The 13,599-nt window shown below is 43.9% G+C and overlaps 1 protein-coding gene across 4 annotated transcripts in view; it reads right to left on the reverse strand.

Annotated features, from left to right (window-relative positions):
• The window catches only part of CPNE4 (copine 4), a 225,821-nt gene extending 212,486 nt beyond the window's left edge, over window positions 1-13,335 (reverse strand). For 3 of the 4 annotated variants that reach the window (XM_053992552.1, XM_053992568.1, XM_053992548.1), the window contains exon 1: window positions 13,201-13,335. The gene's annotated coding sequence lies outside the window, so the exon portion shown is untranslated. Of the gene's footprint in view, window positions 1-13,196 lie in introns of all 4 variants that reach the window. The other variant, XM_053992561.1, reaches the window with a different exon arrangement.
• Between the last annotated feature and the right edge of the window lie 264 nt (window positions 13,336-13,599).

Consider the following 13,599-nt stretch of genomic DNA (forward strand, 5'->3'; position numbering starts at 1 on the left):
ATATGATTTAGCAAACTATTTAAAACAGGTATGGCCAGCCTTCCTTATTGCCAGAACCTCACACCAGCATCCTCACACAGCTCCAAGCATTGACCCACACCACTTAAAGAGAAACCCCAGCAACAGAGATCATTGAACAGGAAAGAGATGACATGAGCTCTCATGAATCACGTTCTCGTAACACAAGTGATTTCACCATGGGAGCTGTCACAAGGGGCCCTTTCAGATGTTCATCATCTACATAAGCCCAACTGCACAGGCAAGTAGGGATTAACAGACAATTCTAGAAGGACTTCCTGCAAAGTGCTCAGCAGCTCCATCCATCTCCACCCTTATCAACTAAAAAAGTTACCAACATCTTTGAGTTCCTCTGCTCCAAAGTTTCTGCTGCTCACACACCGTTTCTTCTGCAGAGGAATCCTGGCAACTCACTCTCCTTTGGTGGGTTACAAACTTTGGTGGGTTACAAACAAAGCAAACCAAATGTGACTGCTTCACTCTTTACAAGGCTCACAAGACATTTTACACTGACAGCCAATTACCTTTTCCACAGAGGTCATCTTCTTTGTTTTCCTCCTAACACATGGCTAATAAGAGCATTTAACACCCATCACTGGCTCGTTCATAAGCTTTTAGCTACATACTAATTTTTCCTTCACTTCAACACAAGTGACATGACCTTCTACCTTATTTTCCACCTGCAAGTCCACTGGGTGTTCTCCATCTGCTTACAGCATCCATAATCAATTTAAAACAAATAAACAACAACCAACCAAACAAAAAAAAAACCCAACACAAAATTCGGACTACAAAAATTCTTCATTAACAGAGCCAGGGATCGGTCACATGAGAGCCACTTTAGAGAAACCGAATTTGTGGTCTAATGTATATATCATCACTAAGCCAAGGAAACCACAATCAATAACAGGTTATGTTCAACTGAAGTTTCTTGGCAACAGCTGCATGAAAAACATTAGTGTTTCTCTCTCCTTTGTTTTCCCATATCTTTCAGCAATCACTGGTCACTGCCACTTCTACAGAACTCGTGTGTTCTGCTGGAAACCTACACACTGTGAAAATTTCTGCCCTTATTTTGTCAGTGAATTTAAGGAGATCAGTTACACTGCAAGTCACTTGCTGCATCCATCTTTCCTAATTGTCTTGAACTGCAGGAGAAATGGACCATTTCAAATTGATCAAATCCTTAACATTCTCTATTTGCTATTTCATTCAACCCCAACTTAGCCTCCAGTCACAGTTAAAAACAGTACTCTTTGAAAAAATTCGCATCAGACAATGGATGGTGTCATGGTTTGACACTGGCGCAATGCCAGCGCCCCCATGAAAATACACCTTCCCAAATAAATGCTGTGAGATGGTATCAGGAACAGAGCAGAGCAGGCCCAAGCTTAATAACAAAGGAAAAAAAACCAACTTTATTAAACTACTACTACACAAGACACACAGACTAAATCCAGACTAAATCCTCCTCCCAATTTCCAAAACACCCACCATGAAAACATCACCCAGGATTCCTGATCAAATTACCACCCTTCAGATAATCAATACTCAGTCTATCAAGGGAGAGAGAAGTCTCTCTTGCACCACAGACCCCCCAGGAAACACAGTTGCCACCTCCTGTGTTTCCATGTCACACATGGCAACCACCCAGAGAAAATCTGCCAGTGTGACACTCTCCATGTCACAGTGCTCTCACCACCGTGCATGGACAGACTGCTCATAGGGCTCCTTTAAGAATGCTTTGCCATGGACCCAAACATACAACAGTTCAGCTTCTCATCTTGGGACTACAGTCCCCCCCATTTTCCCCTGGGGCCAAGGGTCCAGGAACAGAGATCATCTTCTTTCTGAAGACAGAGGGCATCACCATTCCCTCCTCAGCTTTCCTCTGTTCTTGCCATTCCTGTGCTGTTAGAAGCTGAAACAGGTCTCCTTGGGTCACCACTGCATCCCCCTAAAATGCAGTCTCTATTGCAGGAGAATTTGGTTCAGTCTATGGCTAACAAGAAAAGTCCAGCCAAAAGCTACTTCATCATCTCCTCCCACCTAAATATTTCTTCTTCTAACATCTCAGGTCCCGGACTGTCTCTCTTCCACTACAAATCGAGGAGGAGTAATATTTTACAAAGCCCTCATTTCCCAGAAAGGGTTAAAAGTTCAGACTCCCTGGACGGCTGAAATCTCTGCCCAGCATTCCCATCTCTCACGCTGGGCATCATCCCCCCCATTTCTCCTTCTCCTCTGCCAGCAAATTTCCAGGTGCCGCCAGGCTCTCTGTCTCTTTCCCTCGGGGGGGGGGGGGGGGGGGGGGGGACAACAAAGGCATCTCCGCTTCTCTCCACCCTTCCGTCCGCAGGAGCTGGCTCGGTTTCAGACCTTCAGCCCCCTCGGCCTACCTGGACAAGGCCGCGTGGCTTCCCCTCCCCCACCCAGCCCATGGATGGGCAGGGGAGAGTCTGCACCCTCTGAGGACCGGAACCAAAGGAAGAGTTCTCCTCTGAGTCCTTGCTTTTAAGCCCTTGTGTTCTCAGAGGCGTGTCCATACTTTCAGTGGTCACTCCAGGTGCCAATATCCAAACCTGACCACTGATTAGTTTGACCCAACTTCCTGGAAAAAAATTCACTTCCATGTCAAAGCATGACAGATGGTCACAGTGAAATGGATGCAACAGCTTGAAAGAATTATTCACCTGCTAATTGGGTAGCTAAGCATAACTATTCCATAATAAAACACCACCAAGACATAAGCGCACATAAGGAAATTAATTCTGGGTACTCACTTTAGAGAATTATTACGGACTAACTTCCCACAGTGAAAGGAATTGTAGAAGGAAGGTAGTAAAATTCAAGTCATGCAAAACTCTGCTTTATGCACATTATCATCCTAAATTCCTACAGAATATCTTTATTTGACTTCACTTGTAAAAATCATGCTTCATCTTAAACTTACACAGTACAAACCGGGTTTGGACCTTCTTAATGCCATGTAGGTAGTGTTTATGAAAGAAAACTGTCAGGAACGTATTTATTCCAGTAAAAGAAGGACCGGCGTCATTCGATAGGACAGGAAAGCAAATCAATATATTAACATCATAAGTATCAAGGTGCAGAAATTAAAGATTTGTTTAAGGCAGGAAAAAAATATCTTCACAGTGAAACTAGTTTTTGTGAGCATCAGTTAAATATTGGTTCAAAGCAAATCCATATCCATTGCAGATTAGAATAGTTAATTTTTAAATCTCCTCCAGTCAACCCTTCTGAGAGTCACTGCTTGTCTTCAAGTACACTTCTTTGAGCAGTTAACTCCAAAAAGTTTAAAGGATGCTGCTTCAAAAGAGGTTTTAGAGAACTTCAAAACAAATTTATCTGATATTCTTGACTATTTTTAAACAAACCAACCAAATCAGTTTACTTAGGTGACAAATTCAACCCCTAATTAGGGAAACACCTGGAAAGAACACTGCTGTAAGAAATTTCAACTGGATACAAGAATTCCTGCAAATTTTTGTTTTGCTACAGCAGGAAGTAAAGATCATGGATGGGGAAAAGTCATTCCTCAGCATTACATCCTAATGAAAAAGAGAATTTTAGTGTGCCTACAGTCTTGTCATCCAGTCAGTTGATTGCTTTGAAAAACAAAACTAGCAGAAACCATCCTGTAAAAACTTCTGCAACTTAACTGCTCTCAAATGAAACACTTCACAAAAAAAGCAACCAACCCACAACCAAAATAAAACAACAAATCACACAAATTCCCCCCACACCACACACAATCACTACCACACTCCAGTGCATAAAATAATCCTTAACAAAGCAGAAAGTCGAGGATGACTGATGTGCCAGTCACTTTGATAACATCTAATGAATGCTTATGCCACCATGCCTGAAGCTTTAAGTGGCATCTCTTCAGGGAAGCTACCACAGCATCTGTCCCTCCTCAAAGAGCAGTGGGAAGTCATTCACATCACACTTTACATATCTCCAGCAGCAAGAGGGGTGGATGACATTTTTCCAAGGTGTCAAACTAGCACTTGATTAGCAAGTCATAGAAGCCACTTCAAGTAGTCAAATATCTAAATTGCAACAGCAAATAGATCAAAAAAACACTAATAAATAGCCAGTTTACAAAATAGGACCATTACCATCTGCATAGTATCAGAGCTCTTAGTTCAAGGAAAAAACCAACAACAAAACAAACCCCATTATTTTAAGTTTGTTAATTCATGTGATTTTCTGTCAGAAACATGTTGGCTTCCTTCATGTACTGCATAGATATCAACAATTTAAGAAAGCTACGTCTCCAGTGTAGAAAGGATCAAACAAATCTGAAAGTCTACTTTCTGGAAGATTTCATAAAATAAAGGGTGTGGCTGAAATACCATTTGTCCCCAAAACTGAATTAACTGTATCTGAAAACTTCACAGTAGACACTTTCTACTCTTCAAACTTTCAACTGAATGAAATCTCAATTATTTCAGAATTTTTTTCTGTTGCACTACTGTTCCAATGAGAAAGTTTTTCCCAGTGTTTGATCTGATTTTCTACTGTAAATAACAGAAGTTCCAAGTCTGTGAACTTACAAATACAAGAAAACATTTAGTTCCTTTCCTGATACTCTCTTCCTTTCCTGACATTCAAGACAGGAATAATTCTAGCACCAGTGAATGCAATATAAGTTTTGCTTTGCATTTTAAGAAAGTGAGAACTTTACTAGTTGTTTTTTCATTAAAACACACTTGTAATCCTTCTATCCCTTGTGAGATACTAAAAGTATCATCTAGTCTCTTCATAAAACTTGTTCTTATTTTTAACTTCTAATTTTACCTACTGCATATAACATAGCAGGCACATATCCTGATTCTCACCCTCAGTCCATCACTCCTTTACAACTCCTGTCAACATGTTGAGCTTCACCTCTCTCTATTTCCTCTTTTTGATAGCTTTTGTGGGGTTTTTTTTAGAATTATAGAATAACCTATATTGAAAAAGACCTTTAAGATCATTGATTCCAACAGTTAGTCTAACACTACCAAGTCCACCACTAAACCACGGACTTTAGTGACACACCTATGAGTCTTTTAAATTCTTCCAGGAGTGGTGATGCCATCAGTTCCCTGGGCAGCCTATTCCAGAGCTTGACAACCTTTTCAGTGAAGAAATCTTTCCTAATATTTAACATAAACCTTTCCTGGCACAAAAAATAAGAGTTTTCCTGACCATAGGCAATCCACATCAGCACCACTTGTCTCTGTCTAGGATCAGGCAAAGAGCCAATTACAAACCACATTAGTGTCAAAAACACATACAATATCACACTGACAGGTAAAAATCCAGCACAGAGGAGGCTTAAGTTACAAGGCTTCTCCTGACGACATCCAGTAATTCTGAAAGTAGTTCAAATAACCTTGCAGCTACTATTCACTGTGTGTCCCCCTAAGGGAATTGGCACAGCATAGCTCATACTGATTTCACACCTCAGCTTTGTGTGAATCCTCCTCCTAGGGGTTCAGCTATCTGTGATTCAAGGCCTAGTTTTGACATAGCAGAACTGTGTAACCTTGAATGAAACTAAGAAAACTGCCAGCTTGCAAGAAAGCTGTGCAACAATATTCAAACTAGAGCCATGATAGACAGGAATGGTAAATCTGCAGCTAGACATAAGATCCTAAGCTGTTAACAGTTCAAGGACTCAAAAAAAAAAAAAAAAAAAAAAAAAAAAAAAAAAAAAAGACACACAAAAGCTGTGGGAAAAAAACAGCAATACTGAAAATCAGTCCATCCAAGGCACAATAGAAGTGAACTTTCCCCAATACCAATGTCTGCCAGGCCAGCAATGGTGCCAGGCTGAGTGTGGCCACACCTGGAGAACTGTGTTCCTCAGTGAAAGAACAATATGGACATACTGGAGAGAGACCAGCAAAGGGCCACAAGGATAATGAAGGGATGGGAGCACCTCACATAAGAGGAAGGAGAACCAGGACTGTTCAGCCTTGAGAACAGAAGGCTCAGGGGGGAAATTACTAACATATACAAATACTTGAAGAGAGGGCACACAGAGTTTGCAGCTGGCCTCTTTCCAGTCATGCCCAGTGACTAGACCAGATGTGATGGGCACAACATGAAACATGGTGGTTCTTTCTGAGGATCAGGAAACACTGTGAGGGTGACTGAGCACTGGCACAAGTTGCCCAGGGAAGTTGCAGTTTCCCTCCCTGGAGAAATTCAGAAACCACCTAGACACAGTTCTGGGTGACTGGCTCTAAGTGGCCATGCTTGAAAAAGGGAATTGGACCAAATGACTTCCAGAGGTGCCTTCCAACCTTGGCTGTCCTGTGAGGTTGTGAAGCAGCTGTCTTAGAATGGTATGTCAGTGCTTTGCCTGGCTGCTAGTCACCTACCACACTTCTCAGTCAGTAAATAAGAGTTTTAAAATTATGTGTATCTGTGCACAGCAAAGGGTGAACAAAGTGGCCAAGGGAACATTACTGGAAAATGCATTAACTTCTTCCCACGGGGGTGGTTAACAGGAGCTCCATCTAACACAATCCACACTGTCAACCAAATTCACTAAATAGTTTAAAAAATTCTATGGTTATGAATGCACTGATGAAAAGTACCTGATCATGTGAAGAAAAAGTGACTTTCTAACACAGTTCACCAATTTCTTCATTTCTGACTACTCTGCTGTCCTAACCCAATTTTTTCTTACAGAAGATAAGATTTTGATGGATAGGAAAAGGAAGGATTGATGCAGTCATTTTTCCTATAAGTTGCACATGATCTTTTAAGATATAAAATCAAAACTAACAGAAGTATTTATTTGGAATCTCTAGCGAAGTTAGCATGACTGCTTATGTCAAAAAGAGAAGCAAAATTAAAATTACAGATAGTCAGGCACCACTTAACTTAGATGAAAGGCCAAACAGACTCTTCTAAAATCAGAGAAAATTACAGGTGCCTTAAAGGTTTCTGCTTGATCTTTTTTTACTTGACTGTAGCCACCTCCAGCATATACTGTCATCCCCAACATAAAGAGCTGACATTGTATTTTATACATCTCCAAAATCACACACACAAAAAAAAAATTAAAATTAAGCTTTAGTGCAGCAATTTTTTTCAGTTTTTCCATGCAAGTGAAGCTGGGCCTCAGCCCAGATCTTTAATGCAAGCTTAAAACCGAAATCTTTCTGTGAGTTTAAAAAGAACATCCCCAAGCAGTTACAAGCTGCCTGCAATCCCTCACAGAGGACTGGACCCTACTTAAAACATTCTGACAGGCAGGCTATTCCAATTTTCTATTTTCCCTTCCCTCACTCTCCTCCCTCATCTACACACTCGCTCCAAATAAATAATTTCAAGGATTTTTACAGATTTTCTTTTCTTCCTCCTTTCTTTGATCACTATACAAAGATGAGCCTGCCTGGCCAAATGTCTGGCAAGATCCCCATGTCATTTTCTATCTTTTTCAGTGAACTCTAATGATCCCATAAAACTTGCACCATAAATTAAAAGCCAAATAAAAGCATCTGCTTTTATCAATGCATGATGTACCAGGGCACCATTTGCACCAGGAGTATACAAATGATGTGAAACTCTATCAACTCACAAATGCAATGGTAACAGCAGCAGCAATTAGTGTAAAACCAAATAAGAAACAGCTGTCTGCATTACTTAGCACACTGTTAGCTGCAGGTTATTCATTTGTCCACATTTCTGAGGATTTTACTGGCAATGACTTCAAAGTGCCAGTCACAGTCCTCACATAATGGTACATTTATTACCTTGCTGCAGATATTGTACAAGATATTTTTAATTCAACAAGCCAGTTCTGCATTTTTCACAATACTCAGTTGATTTTGGCAGAGTTCTTTTAGATGGCAACTAACATTAGCAATCCTAGTCCTTCACATTACGCTGAGCCAGAGCAGCAAGCATTACTAAAGGCAACAGTCTTGCCAGAAGGCTCTAGACAACATAATGCAAAAGGAGAAACTTTCTCAAGGAAACAGTCACAAAAGAGTCAGAAATTAATTCTGGGACTGCCCCTGTCCAAGCTGCAACCTACAGCCAAATTATTGGCTTTTTCCACCTTTGCCTTGTGAGAAGGGTGTCTTACCCTCTCCAGATGCACACCTTGCTGCCTGATGACTGACAATCCAAGCAACTTTTAGTGATCAATTCACAGGAGGAAATTACAGAAGGCAGTAGATTAGAAAATCATGGATTAATTGCCCAAACAGTTCCCCAGCTCAGTCTTTTACACAAACTTTTCTTACCTAGGGCTCATCTGCTTTCCATTTGTCCCCTGTTCAAATAAAGGGAATCTTACTCAGTACTACTCCAACTCTCTGTAACAGCCACTTACTTCCAGACTTTGCTGAGCCACTTTGCAGTCACTAGCAAATAAGGCTGTGGATATTCCCCCTGTGTCAATCACACAATATTGACAAGAAATGAGAAATCAAAGTCTCACAGCCGAGAATCACTACTTAGCCAGAAAAGGTTGGTCTAGCCAAGACTCGTCTTAGTGCCCCATCCCGAGGTGCTTCTTGCACAGCCTTCAGTCAGGCTACCAAAGAAGCTGGCAGACATTTCATTTCCAGCTTTGGAGAGCCAGGGCTGGCAGAGTAGGAAGGGTTAGTGGAAACAATAGGGCGGGGGGAGGACAGCAAGTTAAATTAGGAGAGGAATCTCCTTCTGCTCAGACCAGCTCCTATACATAGAGGCTCACAATGAAAGAAAGGGCTTTGATGTCGCAGGACACCAGAGTATGACCCACGTAAAGCTGCGATCGCTGCGAACGGGAGGGAGCGCAGGATGGGCCTCAACAGGGGAGCGGAACAAGTGGCTCGGGATGCGCGTCCCGCCCCACACACACTCCGGCATCCCGCGGGGAGGATGCCCCTCACCGGGGGAGCGGCCCGGGTGTCTCGGGATGCGCCGGGATCCCCGCGAGCTCCGCCGGTCCTCGGGCGCCCCCCGGCGGCTCCGCCCCGCCCGCCGGGACGGGAGCGCCGGGAGCGCACGAACCCGCTCCCGGACCCCCGGCCCCGCTCCCGGACCCCCGGCCCCGCTCCCCGCCCGCAGGGTCACCGCCGCCCGCGGAGGTCGCGGGTGGGTTAATGGGACCAAAACCGGGTTGGTACCGGGACTTCTATACTTAGCGCTAGTGCCGCGTATGGAATCAGTTAACAGGGACTGACACAGAAACGTCATTATTGGGCAAATCCCACCGTTTCCCCAGGCTGAGAGTGGAGCTTCCCAGGCAGTTTGCTTAGGCACACCCTTCACATAATCATTTTCTTTAAAAAATCAATGGAAATTGGGTTTTTACTGCACCAGTTTTTACTCAGCATTTGAGTATCAGAGAGAAAGGGAGAAGCACTGGTAAAAATTCCCAGTAAAGTGACTCACAATGTAACATTTCCATTCCTGTCTGTAGAATGTACAGTCCCAGTCCTGGTTAATTTTTACTGTCCGAATGGTATCCAAGCACCTGCCCTGAAATTCACTCCGAGCACTGCACTCAGCCACAGCCGACGCTAGAGGTTTAGTATTTCTGCACCCTCACAGCTGTGATTCAGCAAAGCATTCCAGCTTATTCACCAAAACACTTGGGCATGCACTTTAAGCATGCATGTGGCTCCCCTTATCTCTGTGTAACACTTCTTCTGGGCCACAAATGCCACTTTTAGACCTACCTTTCTCCAAGAATCCAGGCTGTTTGAGGATTGCACACCACTTGGAAGAAAAATGTGTCCCGAGTCAAAGCTAGATGGCAACTTCACAGCTGTGTAGCATTTGCAGCATAAAAGGGCAAGCAGGAGCAAATTAACACAACTTCATTTGCTTAAAGTCAGCAACTACAGTTGGCTGATTAATTGGAGACAACGTGAGGGTCTTTAGCGACTCAAATGTGAATATAAACTGAATAAAAACCTCTCTCTACCAACAACTAGCATCGTTGGCAACTGCACCAGCAAAGGACACTTCAGTTCCAAGGGCAGACAAAAGCAGAACTCCTCAGACCAGCTACTTTGCAGGTTTTGCTGTCAGGCATCTTGCAAAAAGACTGAAAATACTTATCCACCCTAAAGCTTTACACTGCAATTTTTAGGAACAAAAATGGACTTACACTTTTGAGTCACAAATGTTTAAACCCCCAGTTGCCATTTTCACATCAGCCTTGGCATAGCTCTTTGTAGACATGTATCCTTCATCCTCCAGTCAGAACTTCCTGCTTACCTAAAGTCACCTTTCCGATGAGATTCACTACAGCGGTTGATATTAAATTTTAGATTGGATATTTATGTGAAGTGTTGCTGACTAATGGTTGCACAGGAACCATAATGCTGACCACTGGCTATCTCACATTCAAATTTCACCACTCTAACCATCCATTAACAGGGTGTTGTTTTTGCATGGAGTCTAATAGAGGATTTTAAAACAATAAAATAATAGACCCAGGAAAAGGGAAGCTATGACAGCATGATAAACTACCAATGCCTACCAAATATCATGTGCACGCAAAGAGATAGAAAGGAATGTAATAGAAAAACACTTCAGAATGCTGTCAGCCAACCACTGAATGCAATACCTAGAAAGAGCAGTTCAAACAATCTATAGCAAACAAGGCAGACAAGCCAGATCGAACTGCCAGTCTAGACCTTTTTCAATCTGGCCTCAGTGTTTTGCTCTTTCAAACTCAGCAAGGCACTTAATCTCTTCATATCCACGACACTTTTTAGCCCACCTTGTGAAGGCAAATCAACAATTGTGATATATAAGTGATAGCTGCCATAGAAAAGTCTCCTTTAAACCAGCACTGAACATGGAACAGCACAATGTGCACCCCATTAGAGTCTCTGTGTACAGACAGCTCCAGGCTTCGGCACACTGCTAAGAAGATAGTTTTTCTGTTCAAGTTGCGAATATCCAATCTCTTGAGCAGAATTAGTCCACCATAATTCACCTTACTTCAGTGCTTCATACTGGGGTATGTTTAAACACCCTGATTTAGAAAAATCTCTGCCCAAAGATTATGAGATGGACAGTTAAGCATTATAGCTCAGCTGCATGCTGGCTACCAAGCTACACAAACTGATAATGCTCTTCACATGCATATTAAGGATCTCCTTTTGAATGTTATTAACAGCTTTCCTGAATACTTTTAACTTCAGTGATACACAATTTGTTTTCCATCATCCTAGCTCTGGAAAGCTGTTCATCACATGCCTGAGTTTTTTCCATAAACTTACCCTTAAAGATATTAGGTATCCAACCTCCAATTTAGCTTAGCAATACCAACACATGTATCTGCAGACACTGAATTTACATGCAAAAGATTCATACTGGATTGTGGTCTCAGTTTGGGAACACCAGTACTGAATACCAAAGCTAACAGAGTTACGCCGTTTCAGAAACATTCCCCGTTCTTTTAAATGGAAATGCAATTGTCCCAAACATAGCAAATACACTTGCTCCACTAAAGACTATTTTAAGGCTATTTGAAGCTTTCCAGTAATGTGCATTTGAACGCCACAGACCACAATATAATACCTTTTCCTTATTTGAATAGCTAGATCAATCAGACCTACATCACCTGAAATTTCAAGGAACCAAGAACAAACTTGAAAAGTGCCATCCCAAAGGAGTTTTTCTCATCTGAAAATAGTTACAACCCCAAAGAAAAATGTTGGGTTTTACTTGTTCCACCCTCCCCAAGTCTGGTCCTATGTTGCTGCTATTGAAGGGCAAGAAAGTTTCCATTTTATTCTACCTACTTTCCTGCCTTAAAAAAAAAAAAAAAAAAAAAAAAAAAAAAACCACAAAAAACCCCATAATTTCACATAAACTCTTGCAGTTGCAGCAAGAAGAAAAGTTCCACAACCAAGTGACTGGATTCTGTAACTGCTTACTGTCAGGTATTTTGGCGGCATAGAAAAAACAGAACAGCAGTAACTGAATAGTCAGCTCACATGTGTGGAAATTGAAACCTCCAAGCTATTCTGGGAGCAATGCTCTGTTTTCTGTAACATTTCTGCATAATCACATCAGAAAGCATGCTCTTTGCTGGAGAGGCTATGATTACATGCATGTCTGTACACCTTCTGTTACAGCTGAGTCCCTGGTTATTAAATAGAGCATCTGAGGCTCAACTGCAACACAAGTGAAATAAAACACATTCAGGATGAAAGCAGTTAACCTGGCACTGCCAGCAAAACACATGGAGCATTTCTAAATTGCAATTGCTATCTCTCCAAAGGATGTCACCAGCTTCCCTGTTTACCTAACACGTTTACTCTTTAAGGCAGGTAAAAGAGTCCTCCCCCTACCTTGTACACGTCGAGCAGAGAGGGCTTAAAACAGAGAAATGTAACAAATTTGACTTGAAAGTACTTCAGCTGTACCAGTGAAAACAAGATCCAGTTGCAAAGTTACCTAACTGAGCCCATACTGCACAACTACAGTCAGTTGTGTAACAAACCTCAGGACAATTTTACAGCTCTTAATCAGGCAAAACTCCCCGCTGATTTCCACGAGGGAGTTCTAATCAATCAAAAGCTCTGAGAACTGATTCCGGTTTTCTCCTTTTTAATGAAAAGGTTTATTTTGAGCTATGAGACCATCAGATTATATGAACTCGGCAAACCCATAGCGCTCACTTTACCGGCATAAGGAATTCGTCCTGTGTTTTAATCTACCAACTGTATTTGGTAGTGTACAGGAAAAAAGTAACAACACCTGAACTGACATAGAACAGTTTCACAAATAACGGACCTGTTCTCCTGACAGGTAAAAGATGGAATAGACAGAGGGAGATCCGCGGCTCTTTAATTAAACACCATCCCCATTGGGCAAACGGGGAAGACCAGCGTCCCCGCCCGGGTTCCTTCCTGAAGTTGCGCCGCTCCCCGCGGCAGCCGGGAAGAGAATCCCCCCGCGATGAGCCCGCAAGTGACCGGCGGGGGTCCCGCGAGCATCCCGAAACCGCGCAGGGAAGACCCTGCCGGAGCGGCGGCACCGAGGGTCGGAGGGAGGCGGGCGGGATGCGAGGCGCCCGCTCCACGTGCGCTACCTCCGCCCGCAGCGCCGGCCGGAGCGACAGAGCCCGGCGCGCCCGTCCCGCCGCCGCCCGCTCCCCGACTCCCCTCAGGTGAGCCGCCCGTCCCTACCTACCCGCCGGCGGCAGCAGCGACGAGCCCCCTTCTCCCGCGCCGGGTGCCTGTCAGCGGTCGGCGGGAGAGCAGGAGCGCCGTCCCGCCGGCAGGGCAAGCCCCATGTGAAGAGGAGTGGGGGAGCCCGGCGGCTCCACCAGCGCGGCCAAGGGGAGGGGACGCGGGAGGAGGCGGGAGGGCGGGACGCGCCCGGCGCTGCCCCCGCGCGGAGCCGCCCCGGCCCCGGCCGCGCCGGAGGCGCCGAGCCCCAGCAGCGCCCCCTGCGGGGAGCGGCGGGCACCGACGGCGCTGGGCACGCTCCGGGGCTCCCGGGCACCTCCTGCCCTCCGTGCGGGGAACCCCGAGCTCTTCTCCAGAGCCCCTTCAGCACATCCGGGCAGGAGATTTGTACTGCTGAGGG

This window comes from Vidua macroura, chromosome 1 (genome assembly GCF_024509145.1).
Source record: "Vidua macroura isolate BioBank_ID:100142 chromosome 1, ASM2450914v1, whole genome shotgun sequence".
NCBI lineage: Eukaryota > Metazoa > Chordata > Aves > Passeriformes > Viduidae > Vidua > Vidua macroura.